This window comes from Lissotriton vulgaris, chromosome 5, assembly GCF_964263255.1.
Source record: "Lissotriton vulgaris chromosome 5, aLisVul1.2, whole genome shotgun sequence".
In the NCBI taxonomy this organism is placed as follows: domain Eukaryota; kingdom Metazoa; phylum Chordata; class Amphibia; order Caudata; family Salamandridae; genus Lissotriton; species Lissotriton vulgaris.
Genome location: NC_141693.1, coordinates 1065571527 through 1065589418, shown reverse-complemented (window position 1 = coordinate 1065589418; position 17892 = coordinate 1065571527). Strand labels below are relative to the sequence as shown.

Genomic DNA, 17892 nt, shown 5'->3' with positions numbered 1-17892 from the left:
AGACCAGACACTCATGGGTCGACCGAAAACAACCTCATAAGGTGTCAAGTGATGTTTGGTGGGGGTGGAACGCATCGATAGCAATGCCAGTGGGAGGGCGTCTGGCCATTTCAGACCTGTGGTAGCCACTATCTTGGCCAGCTTTAGCTTTAGTGTGGCATTGTGTCGCTCAACAAGTCCAGCAGACTGGGGGTGGAAGACTGCGTGGAACTTCTGCTTGATGCCCAGCCCCTTTAAGATGAGCTGGATGACTTCGGCTATGAAGTGGGGGCCATTGTCGCTCCATAAAATTCGACAAAGGCCGTAACGGGGAAAAAATTCCTTTTAATAGTACTTTTGCAGTGGCCATAGCAGTGTTGTCACGGGTTGGGTATGCTTCCACCCATTTGCTAAATGCGCATACCACAACAAGTACATATTTCAGGCCTTGGCATCTGTCTAGCTGGATGTAGTCCATCTGCAGGTCTTCAAACGGGTGATTTGGGACCCCAAACCCTCCCCGGGGTACTACAGTTCCTTTCCCGGGGTTGTGTTGCAGGCATATCAAGCATTGTTGGACCAGACGTTTGGCGGAGTCTGTGATTTTATCATTGTGCCAAACTCTGGAGACAAGTTCAATCATGGGGGCTGATCCTATGTGGGCAGGGGAGTGTGCCATAGTCAGTATGGGAATCCGGTATGAGTCGGGTAGCAACCATTTGTTTGTGTCTTTTGTCCGCCAGCAGCCTTCGTCGTCTTTTAATCCCACCCGTGTCCATTCAGTCAGTTCGTGTTGTGTGCTAGCCATTTGAATGTCTCTAATAGTGTCCCTAGCGTCAGTCCATTTTTCTGCTTGTGACCTGGTCACATACATACGTGTTGTCGTCCTATTTTCAGCTGTCGTTCGAGCAGTGATGTCGGCTAGCGCATTTCCTTGTCCAATAATGTCTGTCACCTTTTTGTGTGCTTGGCATTTGACGACTGCAAGCTTTTTGGGGAGAAGGACAGCTTCGATCAAGGCGGAGACTAGATCTCCGTGTAAAATGGGGGTGCCGTGTGAGGTCAAGAATCCCCTTTCCCTCCAAAGGAGCCCAAAATGGTGAACCACCCCGAAGGCGTACTGGCTGTCGGTGTAAATGTTCGCTGTGGTTCCTGCTGCTAGGATGCAGGCTCGTGTCAGGGCAATCAGTTCTGCTGCCTGGGCAGATCGTTGCGTGATGCGGGCTGTCTCGACTACAGTTCGAGCCGTGGTGACTGCATAGGCAGCTGAAGTGGTGCCATCGGGGAGTTTGATGCAAGAACCGTCCACCCACAGCTCTCCGTCAGGGTCAGGAAAAGCCGTGTCTCTGAGGTCAACCCTACTTCTAGTCTGTTCGTCCGTAAGAGTCACACAGTCATGTACAGGGGGCACATTGGGATCGTTCTCTGGTAAGGGTAACAGAGTTGCCGGGTTCAGTGTGATGCATCTTTTCAGGGTGATCTGGGGTGCAAGCAAAGTCAGCTCGTATCCAGTCAGTCGTGCACTCGTCAGGTGTTGCGTCTTGGTTTGGTTCAGGAGGGTGTCAACTGCATGGGGTACTAGTACCGTGAGGGGATTCGAGAGTACGATCCCCTCACTCTGTCGGATAGAGATAGCAGCGGCAGCTACAGCTCGAAGACAGGCAGGCAAGGCTCTGGCTACAGGGTCAAGAGTGGCAGAGAAGTAAGCGCACGGTCGTTGCTTTGGGCCAATGGACTGGGTCAGGACAGATAAAGCGCACCCCTCCCTTTCGTGAGTGTAAAGGGAGAAGGGCTTTGTGTAATCGGGGGTACCTAGGACAGGGGCCGAACAAAGGGCATCTCGTAGTTCCGTGAAGGAGGTTTGACATTCAGGGGTCCAAGGGAGTGGGAAGGGGACGTCTTTAGCTAGCAGAGAAAGCAGCGGTTTCACAATGAGGCTAAAGTTTGGTAACCACTGTCGGCAGAAGGAGGTGAGGCCTAGTAGGGAGCGGACCTGTTTCTGAGTCTTAGGGACAGGAGTTTCGAGAATGGTTTGGATCCGGTCGGGAGTAAGTTTCCTTCCGTCTTTGGACAAAAGGTGGCCTAAGTAAGTGACCTGGGGTTGTGGCCATTTTCCGCAAGGAAGTGCAGGAGTTGAATGGTGGCTGTGACTGCTAATGGAGTGGTGTCGGCGGCCAAAAGGATGTCATTGACGTATTGCACTAACACCACTCCATCGGGTAACTGGACTTGATCCAGCTGTCTCTTGAGGGCCTGGCTGTAGATGCTAGGGCTTTCTGTGTAGCCCTGGGGTGCTCGGCAGAACCTATATGAGCAGGCTTTTAGGGTGAAGCCGAAGAGATATCGGCTGTATGGTTGGATGGGCATGGAAAAGAATGCGTTTTTGAGGTCAATGACAGTGAAGGTGGTGGCAGTAGAAGGAATCAAAGTCAGGATGGTGGTGATGTCTGAGACTACGGGGTACTGGGGTACAACTACTTTGTTGATCTCTCGAAGGTCGATGATGAAGCGGTACGCTTTCTCATCTCCCTCTCCTTGTTTCTTGATGATGGGCAAGATAGGGCTGTTGCAAACGTTGCTAACCACTTCCTCTACCACTCCTGCGTCTATCAGTGACTGAATAATCTTTACCAATGCCTTCTCGCCCTCGGGCGATATCCGATATTGTGGAAGTTTTGGGAGTGTTGGGTCTGGTCGGACAGTAATGTGCACTGGGTCAATCATCATGCGCCCTACGTCCGAATCCGTCTTGGCCCACAGATACGGAGGCAGAGTGTCAAGCAGGGATGTGTCAGCGTCTGTGATGGAAAACATGCGTCGGGAAGGGCAATGTCTAAGCAGAACGGGGTTGTCGTAAAGGAAAACTCGAACTCCGTCTTGGGAACATCTAATTGTCGCTCGGAAGTGTTTCAATAAGTCAAGTCCAATAATGGCGTCAGGGCTATTGGAGGAAAGCAAAAACGTGGTGTCAGTGGTGTTGTTTTCTAAGTCGAAGAGGATCGGAGCGGACAAAGGGTTAGTGGAGGGCGTTCCATCTAAACCTGTCGATGTTATAAGTGAGCCAGACAAGGGTGCCCTTGGAATCAGTCGTTTAGATAACGCACTACGTGTTGCGCCAGTGTCTACCAGAAATGGAGACTTTGTACCCAAGACCTTAGCAGTGACATAAGGGCCTTGCTGGTCAACATAGAGCTCGACTGGATCCCTCCCTTGCCCTTGGCAGTCCTATGCAAAGTCGTGGGCGTCATCGTAGTCAGATTGCTGGCACTGGTTCTGTCTGGGTCGATCAAATGTATTTGGTCTGCCTGATCTGTCGTTAGTCGTGTCAGCTAGGGGCCCTCGCTGCTGTCCCCTATTTCTCGGTCCACTTGCTATGTCCTTGGGGTCTTTGTTTCTGATTATTTCCAAAAGAACCGGGCACTGGGATTTCCAATGGCCAGTTCCTTTACAGAAAGCACACTGGTCCTCTCTAATGTCTGTACGTCCAATGTGGGGAGTCAAAGTGCGGTCCTTGGGAGGTGCAGTCTTAGGGACGTTCGTCTGATAGTTTCCCCGGTATTGGTCTCGTCCTATAGTCACCCCTTGCAGTTGTGCAATCATCACCCTCTCTTTCAAGTCCTTCTTCTTTTTCTCTGTTGCTCTATCGTTTTCATTTTTCTGATGTTCATAATATTGGGCCATCTGGAGGATAGCCGTAGGTTTGGAGGCTGCCCAACTACTCTCGCTGGCCTGCAGTTTCTGGGAGACCTCTGGTGTCAAACCCTTAACATAATTCTGGACAAACAGATGGTGTCCGGTTGCAGTGGTCATGTCCTGGCCGCTGTAATAGGAGAACACCGTTTCAAACCGGGAGAAGTAGTCCGATACATCCTCCTGGGGTTTCTGGCGACAGGCCGCTACTATGGACCAGTCCACTTTCTTCTCTGGAATCAGGGTTTTTAATTTCTGTACGATTTTATCTGGGAGGTCTAAGATGGATTTCAAAGGCTTTTGTCCAGGTTCTCGTTGTTTATCAATGCCATCGAGTTGTGACCAGGTATGTCCAAACAGCTCAAGGTGGTCGACTTTCCGGATTTGCTTCCACACATCAGCTGGTAGACATAACCCGAAGAACAAGTCGATGTCAGCCAGGGTCATAATCGTTGAACCTAGGGCTGTACCCAATTCAGTATAGAAGGCAGTGGGGTTTTTACGTAGGTCAGGCAGAGATTTCCGGAACGTCAGAATCTCTTGCCGGTCCCATGGCTGGTAGACCCAGTTGTACACTACCCTTCCTTTTGCATCTTTGTGGTTTGCATCATCGTTAGTCCCTTCACCTCGTGGAGGAACCCAGTAAGGGGCAGCCTCTCGTATCGGCATCATAGCGTTAGATTGCTCAGTTCGTGGTTCGGTCGCTACGGATGTCATGGTTTTAGCTCCCGATTCTTGTTCAGTGAGGTGGCGGAAAACCTCAAGCGTACGCATAAGGAGGTCCGTCACATCACACTCGCCCTCATCCCCGATATCGACCTTCCGGTACAGAGTCGTTAGGCTCTTGGGACCTTTGTCTCGATATCGGTCCTCGTATGCGTTCAAGACATGGTAACACAGTCGTACGGTAAAATGTTGTCTGTGACTTCCTGTATACGAGTTAAACATATCCGTGATGTATTCTTCATCTTCCTTCCTTTCTACCAGTGTCCTTGCTATCTTGTCAACCCCTGCTCGCTCATCTTTGCCTAGTCTACTTGTTCTTGCAGTACCAACCCTTCGGGCCCCGGGGTCACCTAACGTTGTCGTTTGTGTAGTATCTAATACAAGGAGTTCGGCCGGCACAGAGGCCATGGGGGCCGAAGCTGTGGTGTTACTCTCGTTTGTACCTGGGGGTGGTGGGTGCTGTGCTAAGGGTTGGGAAGGGGCATATGGAGGGGGCATGTAGGTGATCGGAGGACCTAACAAAAGATCATCGTTTGCTCGCTGTTTCGAGGGTAATTCAGGGTAGAGCGTGGAGGGTGTTCTAACCGGACACTGGTTTGATGTTTCCATTTCTAGTTTCTGTTTGGCTTCCTCTCTTTCCTTTATCTCTTCTTCTAGTTTCTGAGCAGCTAGGTGGGCTGCTTTTCGCAGCTCTTTTCCCAACCTACTCTCAGTTCTCTTTTTACGTTGTTCAGTTTCTTTGCGCCACATGCCGAAACTATCAAGCATAGTGGGCGTTGTCTTGTTTTTACCAAGGGCTGTTTCTAGCGCGTTTATTTTATCATCATCGAAGGATCCTATCAGTGGCCACTGACTTTCTCGATCCCTTTTCGTATATTTATGCCTCAGCTTGCTATAGGCTATAGCGATCAATCCATGCTTCATGAACATGTCCTTATTAGGGGTGCCTTCCAGTGGAGCCGGATGGTTCATCTCAAATAAGCGGTCCGGGCTAAACAGGCTACCAATCAGTGGGGAGAAGACAGGCATGACGGATCACAATGGGGACAAAAGTCAGTTCTACCTATCTTATCACTGTGTGCAAAGACTAGACAGAATATTTCTATTCTACGTTGTTTGCAGGCAGTGAATACCTCAAGAACCAATATCGAACAGTCAATGTTCGGTCAATCAAACAATCAGTGGGGAGAATAAGTAGGCCCGCAAAGGTCTGCGTCACCTACCCTTTCACTATCTGCAAAGAGGGAACCTGTTCTTTCCTGTTTGCAGACAGAGAATCTCCAGAAAATAATCCGCGAACAGTAGTTCGGGTTCAATCAATTAATCAGTGGGGGAGAAAGATAGGCACGACGGATTATAATGGGGACAAAAGTCTGCGTTACCTATCCTTCACTGCTTGCAAAGAGAGAGCCTGTTGTTTCTCCGTTTGCAGACAGCGAATCTCCAAACAAATCAACAAAGAGTAATACTAGTATTTTCCAAACAATCAAACAATCATTTCGCAATTCGTCGTGTTTACACGACCTTACCCGGACCGCATGGACAGTTTCTTGTCTTCCGAATCCAGCGCCCGATCGGCCTCTATTCTTCGTATTCCTCGCGGCACTCCTGATGGTTCCCAGTCAGGACCGTAGATCACTCGAGAGAGGTCTGTTCGGAACCAGTGAAGTTCGGATGATCGGCTGTCAGACGAGGGTCTATCGGACAGGTGCACTCCCGATCGTTGCAGTCGTTCACTCTGTCGTCAGGACCTCTCCCACTGGATCCACGAGTCACTGATGGGCCCCACGTTTGGGATGCCAATTGTAGAAAAAGGTACGGGCAGATGACCTTTTTCAGAGTTGCCCGGCGTTAACCGCCTCTATACCCATTCAAGTTACCAAACACAGAGGCAGGCGCTGGAGACCGGAAGGCAGGAAACAGAAGTTTTATTCCGACGGAGCAGAACACATCAAATCAGACAACAGGGGTATCTTCTCGGGGTGCTCTAACCGCATCTCTGAGGCCTGGCCTCTTATACACAGGTTTATGATCTTTATTGCATGTGACACATTCTTGCAATGTTTTGAAGTATGAAAGGACATCCTCGGAATCTCCCCTTCAGGCCCGTTCCCACACATATTTACAGTTGAAGTCCCCACCCCGGTCACAACAGGTGATGATTATCGCGCAGTTGGACATTCCGCCGATTCACGGAATGTGTGGGGTTGATCGGATCTCATAGGGTGGGGGCTTTGATCAGCTCGAGGGTCCTTTGATGGGGGGAAGCTTCCTACTGTACGGGGGGGGGGCAATAAACAGTATCCGCAGAGCCAGGTGGCGGCCTGGGAACAAGGGAGACAAACGGGCACACAGGAAAAGGGGGGGTTGTATCAAAGGACCCGGGACCATGAAAGGAATGAAGGGAGGTGTCGCGCTGGGAACAGGATGGGATTCCGAGGCAGAGCTGCGCTGGAGAGGGGTTTATGACCCAAGGCATGAGAGAGCGGGGGCTGTCAGCGTGCGGGGGATGCTTGCGAGGTTAGGAGAGAGAGAGAGAGACGCGCTGGCTATTAGCGAGGGGCAGGGAGGCCATGGTGCTCAAAATGGCTGCCGCTTACGCGCACGAATGGGCTCGAAAAGGGCAAGATGGCGCCGATAATGTTGACGTTTGCGGCCTAACTTTTAACAGTAAGGTTACTGATTACACAGGATTGTATAATTTGATCATGCGAGAACAGATTTTCAACAATTGTCAGAACCAGTTGTTGCATCAGCACCTTGTCGACTCGGATCTGACCTCTCCCCAAGAATTGGGAAAGAAGGCAGACAGATGGGTCAGAACAAGGGTTACGCAAAACCAGGGCCAGAACCAGGGTGGTCAGAAGAAAGCAGACCAGAAGGGTAAATATTCTAAGGGTGAACAAAATGACCAGAAGTCTTCGACAGGTCCCCAACAACCCAAAGAGGGGGGGGGGGGGGTCAGGCTTCCCAGAAAAAGAAGAATCAAGAAGGCCAATCGAAAAGGTGGTGCTAATACTGTAAAAGTAAAACTCACTGGTTTAGTGAGTGCAACAAGAAAGGAGGGCAGACTCCTGCTACTGCAGCCCCTAAGGCACCTGTGCCCCCTAGTACAGCCAGCAGTAGTAGTGCACCTCCCAAGGGACTAGTTGGGTTAACTTTGGGTTCTGAGGGGTGTGACAACTTAGTTGGGGTGTGTTACCGCTACAACGCATCTTTTACAACGCGTTCCGTTACAACGCGATTTTTACATCGCAAATACCATTACAATGCATGCCATTACAACGCATGGCATTACATAGCAGATGCTATTACAACGCATGGCATTACATCGTAAGTATTGGTAAGTATTTAATTTTTTTATTTTATTTTATTTAATATTTTATAATTGATTTAATTATTAATTATTTAAAAATATTTATTTCGTTTTTAAATATTATAAATTAAATATATTAATTTAAGTATTTTTTAAAATAAGTATGAGTATAGGAGTATATGTTTTGGGGTACTGATGTATATGTTTTGGGGTGTTTGGGTATTTTTAGGTTTTAGGGCAGTGTTTGGGTTTTGGGGTACAGGGGTGTTTTTAGGTTTTAGGGCAGTGTTTGGGTTTTGGGGTACAGGGGTGTTTTTAGGTTTTAGGGCAGTGTTTGGGTTTTGGGGTACAGGGGTGTTTTTAGGTTTTAGGGCAGTGTTTGGGTTTTGGGGTACAGGGGTGTTTTTAGGTTTTAGGGCAGTGTTTGGGTTTTGGGGTACAGGGGTGTTTTTAGGTTTTAGGGCAGGGTTTGGGTTTTGGGGTACAGGGGTGTTTTTAGGTTTTAGGGCTGGGTTTGGGTTTTGGGGTACAGGGGTGTTTTTAGGTTTTAGGGCAGGGTTTGGGTTTTGGGGTACAGGGGTGTTTTTAGGTTTTAGGGCAGGGTTTGGGTTTTGGGGTACAGGGGTGTTTTTAGGTTTTAGGGCAGGGTTTGGGTTTTGGGGTACAGGGGTGTTTTTAGGTTTTAGGGCAGGGTTTGGGTTTTGGGGTACAGGGGTGTTTTTAGGTTTTAGGGCAGGGTTTGGGTTTTGGGGTACAGGGGTGTTTTTAGGTTTTAGGGCAGGGTTTGGGTTTTGGGGTACAGGGGTGTTTTTAGGTTTTAGGGCAGGGTTTGGGTTTTGGGGTACAGGGGTGTTTTTAGGTTTTAGGGCAGGGTTTGGGTTTTGGGGTACAGGGGTGTTTTTAGGTTTTAGGGCAGGGTTTGGGTTTTGGGGTACAGGGGTGTTTTTAGGTTTTAGGGCAGGGTTTGGGTTTTGGGGTACAGGGGTGTTTTTAGGTTTTAGGGCAGGGTTTGGGTTTTGGGGTACAGGGGTGTTTTTAGGTTTTAGGGCTGGGTTTGGGTTTTGGGGTACAGGGGTGTTTTTAGGTTTTAGGGCAGGGTTTGGGTTTTGGGGTACAGGGGTGTTTTTAGGTTTTAGGGCTGGGTTTGTTTTTTGGGGTACAGGGGTATTACGACTTTATATAAATTAAATTAATTAAATTAATTTTATTTAATTTAATTAAAATAATAACTATATTTACAATTATTAATTTAATTGTATTAATAAACGATTATAATTAAATTATATTATTTAAAAATGTTTAATTAATTAAATTCTTTTAATTTTATTAAATATAATTATATTATGTATTATTTATAACTTAATTAAATTATAATTATATTTATTGTTAATAATTACATTATATTATTTTCTATTTATAAATTTTTTATATATCATTAATTATATTATTTTAAATATATTACATTAATATCAATTTTAATATTAATTAAATTACTATAATTAAATTAATTACTGTTTTAAAAATGTTATATTATTTTTATTATTTTAAATTAATTTAATTAACTTTATTACATTTTTTTAAAAAAAGATATACTTACCTATACTTACGATGTAATGCCATGCGTTGTAAAAGTATCTGCTATGTAATGCCATGCGTTGTAATGCCATGCATTGTAATGGTATTTGCGATGTAAAAAACGCGTTGTAACGGAACGCGTTGTAATACATCGCGTTGTACTGACACCAATCCTTTAGTTGGCACACTCACTCAGGCTGTCCTTGTCTGTACAGGGGATGTGGATATGTCCCCCGATGTCAGTCCCAATACTTTGGGCAAATACCGACAGACGCCTTTAATAAATGGAAGAATGGATCAGGCCTATAGGGACACTTGTGCCAGTGTCACCATGGTGACGCCTAACTTTGTGGACCCTGGACAGATCATGCCAGGTACGGATTTCCTGGTGACCAATGCCAGCAACGTCACTGCCAGTCATAGTATGGCGATTGTTGCTTTCTCCTGGGGAGGGGTAAATGGCCAGAAAAAGGTTGTAGTTTGTTCAGACCTCCCAGTGGATTGTTTGTTGGGCAATGATTTGGAGTCATCACAATGGTCAGAAGTGGAGCAGAGGACTCACATGGAGATGTTAGGCTTGCCAGCACATGTGCTTGCTGTGACTAGGTCACAGGTCAGACAATGCCCCACTGAACAGGTGCTGGATCCTGGAACAATGGACCAGACACATCCCAAGAAGAAGAGCAGTCGGGTTGAGGCAGCGCCTTCCCCCTTGCCCCAGGTCGAGGATCAAGTCCTCAGAGGAGGCTGACCTCCAGAAATTGCGGGAAACTGAACCTAAAGAACTCGAACTTGATCAAGTTGAGTTTCTGGGCTCAGGGGGACCCTCACAAGAAGACCTGGGGAAGGACCAGTTAGACTGCCCTTCCCTTGAATCCCTCAGACAGCAGGCTGCTGCTGAGGCTGCTGGGAACGCCACAGGTACCCACAAGGTATACTGGGAGGATGGACTCCTGTACACTGAGGCAAGAGACCCCAAGCCTGGCATGACCAGGAGGCTGGTTATCCCCTTGTCTCAGCGTGGTTTCCTTCTTACCTTTGCCCACGAGATTCCCTTCGCAGGACACTTAGGCCAGACGAAGACGTGGGACAGGCTTGTCTCACACTTTCACTGGCCTCACATGAACGAGGATACCAAGGAGTTTTGTCGCTCCTGTGTCACTTGCCAAGCCAGTGGTAAGTCAGGTGGCACAACAAAGGCCCCCCTTATACCAATGCCTGTGGTGGGGGTGCCCTTTGAACGAGTGGGGATTGACATTGTCGGTCCAATGGAACCCCAGACAGCATCAGGGCACAAGTTTATACTGGTGGTAGTGGATCATGCCACTAGGTATCCTGAAGCTATTCCCCTTAGGACCACTACAGCACCTGTTGTGGCAAGAGCCCTAGTTGGAGTGTTCTCCAGAGTGGGCTTCCCTAAGGAGGTTGTCTCCGACAGAGGTGCAAACTTCATGTCGAGTTACTTGACTGCTATGTGGAAGGAATGTGGTGTCAACTACAAGTTCACTACACCCTATCATCCACAATGCAATGGGCTTGTTGAACGGTTCAACAGGACCCTAAAAGGGATGATTCATGGACTACCTGAAAAGCTCCGGCGTAGATGGGACGTCCTGATTCCCTGCCTTTTATTCGCTTATAGAGAAGTCCCACAGAAGGGGGTTGGCTACAGCCCTTTTGAACTTTTGTACGGGCATCCTGTAAGAGGACCCCTGTGTTTGGTGAAGGAAGGATGGGAGAGACCTCTTAAAAAGCCTGCAACCAACATAGTGGACTACGTCCTTGGTCTCCGCTTGCGGATGGCTGAGTACATGGAAAAGGCATCTGAAAACCTTAAGGCCAGCCAAGAACTCCAAAAAGCTTGGCATGACCAGAAGGCTGTCCTGACTGTTTACCAGCCTGGACAGAAGGTGTGGGTGTTGGAGCCAGTGGCCCCAGCAGCACTCAAAGACAAATGGTCTGGGCCCCACACGATTCTTGAGCAAAAGGGAGAGGTCACCTTCCTGGTGGACCTTGGAACTCCCCGGAGCCCCCATAGGGTGCTCCATGTTAACAGGCTCAAAGCATATGTCGACAGGAAGGACATGAGCTTGCTCATGGCCATAGATGAGGGACAGGAGGAAGAGAGTGACCCTCTCCCAGACCTGCTCACTCAGAATCCTGACGATGGATCAGTAGACGGTGTTGTCTTTTGTGGCAGCCTCTCTGAACATCAACAGAAGGATTGTAAACAGGTTCTTCAATCCTTCCGGCATATGTTCTCTCTAACACCCAGTCAGACCAATTGGTGTACCCATGAGGTTGACACTGGTGACAGCTTGCCCGTCAAGAGTAAAATCTACAGGCAGCCCGATCACGTTAGAGACTGCATCAAAATTGAAGTGCAGAAAATGTTGGAGTTGGGAGTCATTGACCCTCGGATAGCCCTTGGGCTAGTCCCGTAGTTCTAGTACCGAAGCCTCACACCCCGGGTGGTAAGAAAGAGATGAGGTTCTGCGTAGACTACAGGGGTCTCAATGCAGTCACTAAGACTGATGCCCACCCAATACCAAGGGCAGATGAGCTTATAGATAGATTGGCTTCTGCCAACTACTTAAGTACGTTTGACCTGACAGCTGGGTATTGGCAAATCAGGTTAGCTGAGGACGCCAAGCCCAAGACAGCATTTTCTACCCCTTGTGGGCATTATCAATTTGTGGTAATGCCCTTTGGTTTGAAAAATGCACCTGCCACCTTCCAAAGGCTGGTGAATCACATTCTCACTGGGCTGGATGACTTCTGTGTGGCGTATCTTGACGATATTGCTGTCTTTAGCTCCACCTGGGAGGATCACCTGGTCCACCTGAGGAAAGTGTTAGAGGCTCTGCAAGCAGCAGGTCTCACTATCAAGGCCACCAAGTGCCAGATAGGGCAGACACAGGTTGTATACTTGGGCCACCTTGTAGGTGGAGGCCAAGTTCAACCACTGGAGAGCAAAATACAGTCAATCAGGGACTGGGCTCCTCCAACCACCCAGACTCAGGTTCGAGCTTTCTTGGGCCTGACTGGTTACTACCGAAAGTTTGTCAGAAATTATGGATCGATTGTGACTCCACTTAATGAACTGACAAGTAAGAAAATGCCAAAAAAGGTTCAGTGGACAGCGAGCTGTCAAAAAGCATTCGATGGCCTAAAACAGGCCATGTGCACGGCACCTATCCTCAAGAGTCCAGACTACTCCAAACCATTCATTGTCCAAACAGATGCTTCTGAGTTGGGTGTGGGAGCTGTTCTATCACAACTGAATTTCGATGGTAATGACCAGCCCATTGCTTTTAAAAGCAGACGGCTGACCCCCAGAGAGAAAAATTGGTCAGCTATTGAGAGGGAGGCCTTTGCTGTGGTTTGGGCCCTGAAGAAACTGAGGCCATACTTGTTTGGCACTCATTTCAAGATTCAGACCGACCATAAGCCCCTCTTATGGCTAAATCAGATGAAGGGTGAAAACCCCAAACTGCTTAGGTGGTCCATTTCCCTACAGGGGATGGACTTCACAGTGGAGCATAGACCTGGCACTGATCATGGCAATGCAGATGGGCTCTCCAGGTATTTCGACTTAGAACAAGAAGACTCACCTGGTCAAGGTTAGTTTATTGTCCCAACGTTTGGGGGGGGGGGGTCATGTAGGAGAGTAGGGTCTGCAATCCTATGATCACCCAGTTTTTTTGCTTTTGTTTCACTGGTTTACGACTTTCTCTGGCTGTGGGCCTGCCAATCAGACCCACAGCCTGGCTGTTCTCTCGCTAAATTGACATGTGTACCTTAGGTGCATTACCAATTGGAACTGGGCCACCTTGTCAGACCCTGTAACTCAGGGCATCGGTGTACCCAGGGCCTACCAGGGGCTGAAGCATGTATTATGCCACCCCTGGATGGCCATCTAAATCTGACACAACTGGCTGCACGACAGCTGGGGCAAGGTGGCGTACTCGCCCTTTGCTTTAGATATAGTATACCTATATCTAACCCTAAAATGGACACCCGAATTCCTATCAGTCACTCCTATGGCAGGCCTTGACAATCCTGAAGGCAGAGTGCGTGGAATCGTGTGAATTGGCGCTCTGGCATGAGCCGATTCCGGTTGCAGCTTGCGGAACCAAGACCCAATGGCTGTTCCATGATAACGCGTACCATATCGCTCATTTCGGTATCGCGTTATCAAGACATGTCGAGTAAGGTGTCATACGAATCGGGATACGGACCCCTCACCAATGCTGGCGTCGGGGTTAGCATTCCACCCTTCTAGAGGGACACGACATGTACGTAACTGTGAACCCCGGTTAAAGTTAACTGAAGCCTCAGCTCCACAAAATGGATGCTGCCACCACAGACACGAGTCTGACCTCCTACTGCTGGGAGTCCTTCCAGCGCGGAGAGCTTGGACAAAGGGTTTCCTGTCCGGGGCGGTGCTCGCACCATCCCAGACAGGGTTTTGTGTATCCTGGGTAGGCAGGGCTTTACAGGAAGGTGACTGCTGAGTGGCACCCCGGTGCTCACTACGCATCTGCCGGCTCGAACCAGTTCCAGGGGCACCCCAGCCCCTGACCTGGGGAAAGTCCGGCATGGGAGAGGGGTGTAACCACCCCCTTCCTGGTCCCACCCCTAGGGCAGGACCTAGTCGCGTACCCACCCCTTTCTTTAGGATAAAGGCAGGAGCGGGGACCCTTCCAAATTAGATCATCTTTGAATCAAGAACTACTTTCTACGAAAGGAACTCTCGACTCTTCTCAAGATTTCTCCCTTGTGGCTAAGGAGTAGTCACCCTGCATCCGCAGGCACCATCTAAGAACTCTGCGGTTTGCTGCACGTCCTCCCTCAGGAATCCGACTGCCCAGCTCGATGAGAACCGGCTTCCTTGGCACCTCTGACCTCTACCCACATCGTCAGCTCAGCTGAGATCCGTGGGTGCGACGAGACCTGCCATCATCAGAACCTGCACGATTTCTAAACCAGCACGACCACCGAGGGATCCTCTGGTGAGTGCTCTGGGGTCCGAGAAGCCCCGACCCTGAGCAGCTCCAGCACCGAAGTGCAGCCTCCCAGCATCTCCACGATCTGCGTGGGGCCCTTCTGCTCTTTGCTGCTCATCACGTTGTCTGGTTACTAGCCCGCTGGCTTGTGGCCTTCTCGACGACGCCCGACAACAACGCTGCTGGTCTGGTTGCTCCAGACTGGCCTTAGCTCCCTTCTGAAAAAGGAGCACCCCGGACCCTCCTGGTCCGCTCAAGACACCATTTTAGGCCCACCACGTGGCCCTGAATTTGCCAAGGCTTGTTGCCCCAATCCTGGGCCCAGCGACGCCGACAGCATCAATCTTCGTGGGACAGCTCGCACCTCCATCCTGGTCGCCGACAACGCCTCCTGGTTCGTGAGACTGCAGAGCCTAGCGTCGCCCACTCACCTAGTCGAGGTGACGATCATCCGGTGCCCTCCTGGTACCCTCTGACTACTGGCTAGTAGTTACGAACTTGGTCCCCTCTGCTTTCAGGTGTCATCCATCTCTGATCCAGGCTTGGATCTCTACGAACTATCTCCACTGGTCGCCGGCAAGCAACTCCTTCCTTCCGGCTCCTGGTTCGTCAGCGAGGACTCCCGACGTCTGTAAAGACTTGTGCAGCCGCAGCCCCTGGGCTAGGTAACTTCGGCATTTCGGTGCCCGCATAGCCTCCTTATTTAAGGGTCCAGAGTCACTGTCGCTTCCGACTTACCTTATCGGGTTCGCCCGAGAACACTAAACTTTCCGTGCCCTCGGGCATTTGTGTAGATTGTGCACTTGAAGTATTTTCCTAAGAGTTTTGTTGTGTGCTTAGTACCCTGTCCTCATAAAGAGTACAGGGCTGTTGTGATTCTAATAAATACACTGTTTATTTTCTTAACACTTGTGTGGTGTCCTTTCACTTGGTGTTCAAGGGGTATATGTGATGGTATAACAGCTGGCTTAACACGCCCTCTAAGGTTTAGCCCGAAGACTGCTTGTATCCACGCTACTAGGATAGCTGGTCTAAGGTTGACTTACAACCAATCACCATAAGGGTCGTTTGGACTGATGCATAGTGATCACTAGAATAGTGAGCACTGCATATCAGGCCAACTTCTCACACTGACCCCGTCTTGGTCCCCAGTCTGGTGGCCATCAGAGCTGGGAGATCCTCCCCTACCGGTGTCAAAAGTCAGGAATCTTGGAGTCCTATTTGACAATAGGCTAACCTTTGTCAGCCATGCTAACGCAGTGGTCTCAGCGTCCTTCTACACCTTGAGAATGTTAAAGAAATTACTTCCTTTCCTACCCCCAAATGCAGGTAAAACCTTAATGTCCACTCTGGTCCTGTCAAAGGTTGATTATTGCAATGGCCTATTGCTGAATGCACAGGAGCAAGTCTTGAACAAATTACAGCTTGTGCAAAACGCTGCCGCAAGGATCCTAAGCGGCACATCTAAATTCTCATCCATATCTCCCATCATTCCCCAACTACACTGGTTGCCGATCAGATGCCGCACAAAGTTCAAGGCCTTGTGCATTATTTACAAAACACTGAATAATACTGGACCAGATTTCTTTAAAAAATCTATCAGTGTCTACAAACTCACCCGATCCTTAAGATCCGCTGCATCTCAGCTGCTTAACATCCCACGCACTATGAAAGCAACATGGGGAGACAAACGCTTCGTAGTTGCTGCTTCGAAATTGTGGAACAAGCTTCCCCCTCATATTAAATCAAGTTCTTCCTTACTTATATTTCGGAAACACCTTAAAACATGGCTCTTTAACCAGTAAGTTTAGCAGGAACCTTTGCAATCTCAGTGAACTCTAGCGCCGAGACACCGGAAGGTAATTGTGCGCTCTAGAAGTTTTATAAAAAAAATTAAAAAATAAATAAATAAATAAAAACAAATAGGATATGGAACAGCTTCTTGCCTCAAATGAAAGTTGGCATCACAGAAAATTTGCCAATGTTATGTTTTTTTTCCTGAAGTATAAATTGAGTGATGGGAAAGGAGCATATTTAATTTCCAGGTGAGGTGTAGGGAGTGGCCTTTAGGAAGGATAGACCACAAAGACATATCCCCAATTTGTACTCAAAATACAAAGGTTGGAGTGCATTTATAATCAGGATGTCAAAGTTTCCCAACCCACATGTTTTTTTCAAGGAGAAGTGATATCTCTACCGGGAAGCATGTTTATGGTAGTGTCTCCTGAAGATTGTCCATCATATGAATAATACACAGTAAGAATTTCTGAGAAATTCGGGAATATATATATATATATATGTGTGTGTGTGTGTGTGTGTGTGTGTCTGAAATCTGTGCAGATCCTTTTCGAAAGTTCGGGCGGGGAGGGGGGGGTCAGGGGGATTGTGATTCTCCAAAAAGTTGGAAATCTGCATAGATTGTTGGGGGATCTTTGATTGGACATTTCTCTTCTTCTTTTAATTGTTTAAAAACATTTGAACCATTTTTATAAAATCAGCCCAAGGATGCAGTCTGTGCTCTAAGGATTTTTGGGTGTATTGAAGTAAGCTGTAAACACTTGTTAGCACAAGCTGCCTGCAGACAGCATAATGGCAATTTCCTCATTTGCTTGGAGAAGGCAAATTAAGGAATGCTTTTGAGTCTGGCCATATTATGAAAGTAGACACATGAGCAATGAAGACCTTTAGTGATTCTCTTCCTCTGCACTGTCAGTATGTCCATGGGTGGGCCATTCTGTTATCAGTGAACAACTCCTTATCCGATACACAATCCTATTGAGAGACCATTTGCTGGTGGTGGGGAGAAGGTATATAAATTGTTATGTTATTTCCATCTATTAAAGGTACAACCTGGTTTAGTTCATAGGAAAGGAAGGATCCATTCAGTATGTCTAATGTGCCCGTGCCCAACCCCCTTTCTGACAGTATGTGCCATTTATTATCCAGTGTCACGCTTACTATGCTTTATCAGCTCACCGGGGAGTTATATTTGTGGTCATCTTCTGTGGACAAGGTTTGCACGCACTTTATATTACACAGCCCACGGCTCAGCAGTCGTCAGCAGAGCCATACAAAGTACTGGTGGTTTCACAAGAGTTTCTTATGTGCCGTTTCTTCTATAACAACATATCTTGAGAACTGGATACACACGTCATACATTTTAAATATCCCAAATGATCACACAACTGGCAAGAACCTTTCTCAATCCAGAGGGTTTACTTTGGAATTGGAAAACCCCTCTAGTTGGAAATCTTTTAAGGTGCAAAAGATCTATTTGTGTGTGGGGTCTGCGAACTTCTCTTTTTGCTGTCTTGCCATTGATTGCTTTTTTACGCTTCCATTGAATCAGTAATAAAGTACACAGCTCTGTGTTTATTAACAAGGGAAAGGCGAGCTGTTGTGGGTGAGGTGCTACCATTTGGAGGGCGGGGGACCTCACGAGAGGCGACCATCATAAGGGAGCGGTCTGAATGCTGCCTGTGCTAGATCTGTGTGCGAGGAAGCAGGGTCTGCTGCCACCTCTCTTTGTGGGCAGGACGATTGTGCAGTTGCAGTTTCGGCTCTACCTGTGCTGTGAGGGAAGCTGCCCCTGCTAAA

General features: G+C 48.2%; 1 protein-coding gene across 2 annotated transcripts in view; it reads left to right on the top strand.

Annotated features, from left to right (window-relative positions):
* Positions 1–17892, top strand: part of CFAP43 (cilia and flagella associated protein 43) — a 922989-nt gene that overhangs the window by 174422 nt on the left and 730675 nt on the right. The window lies entirely within an intron of this gene.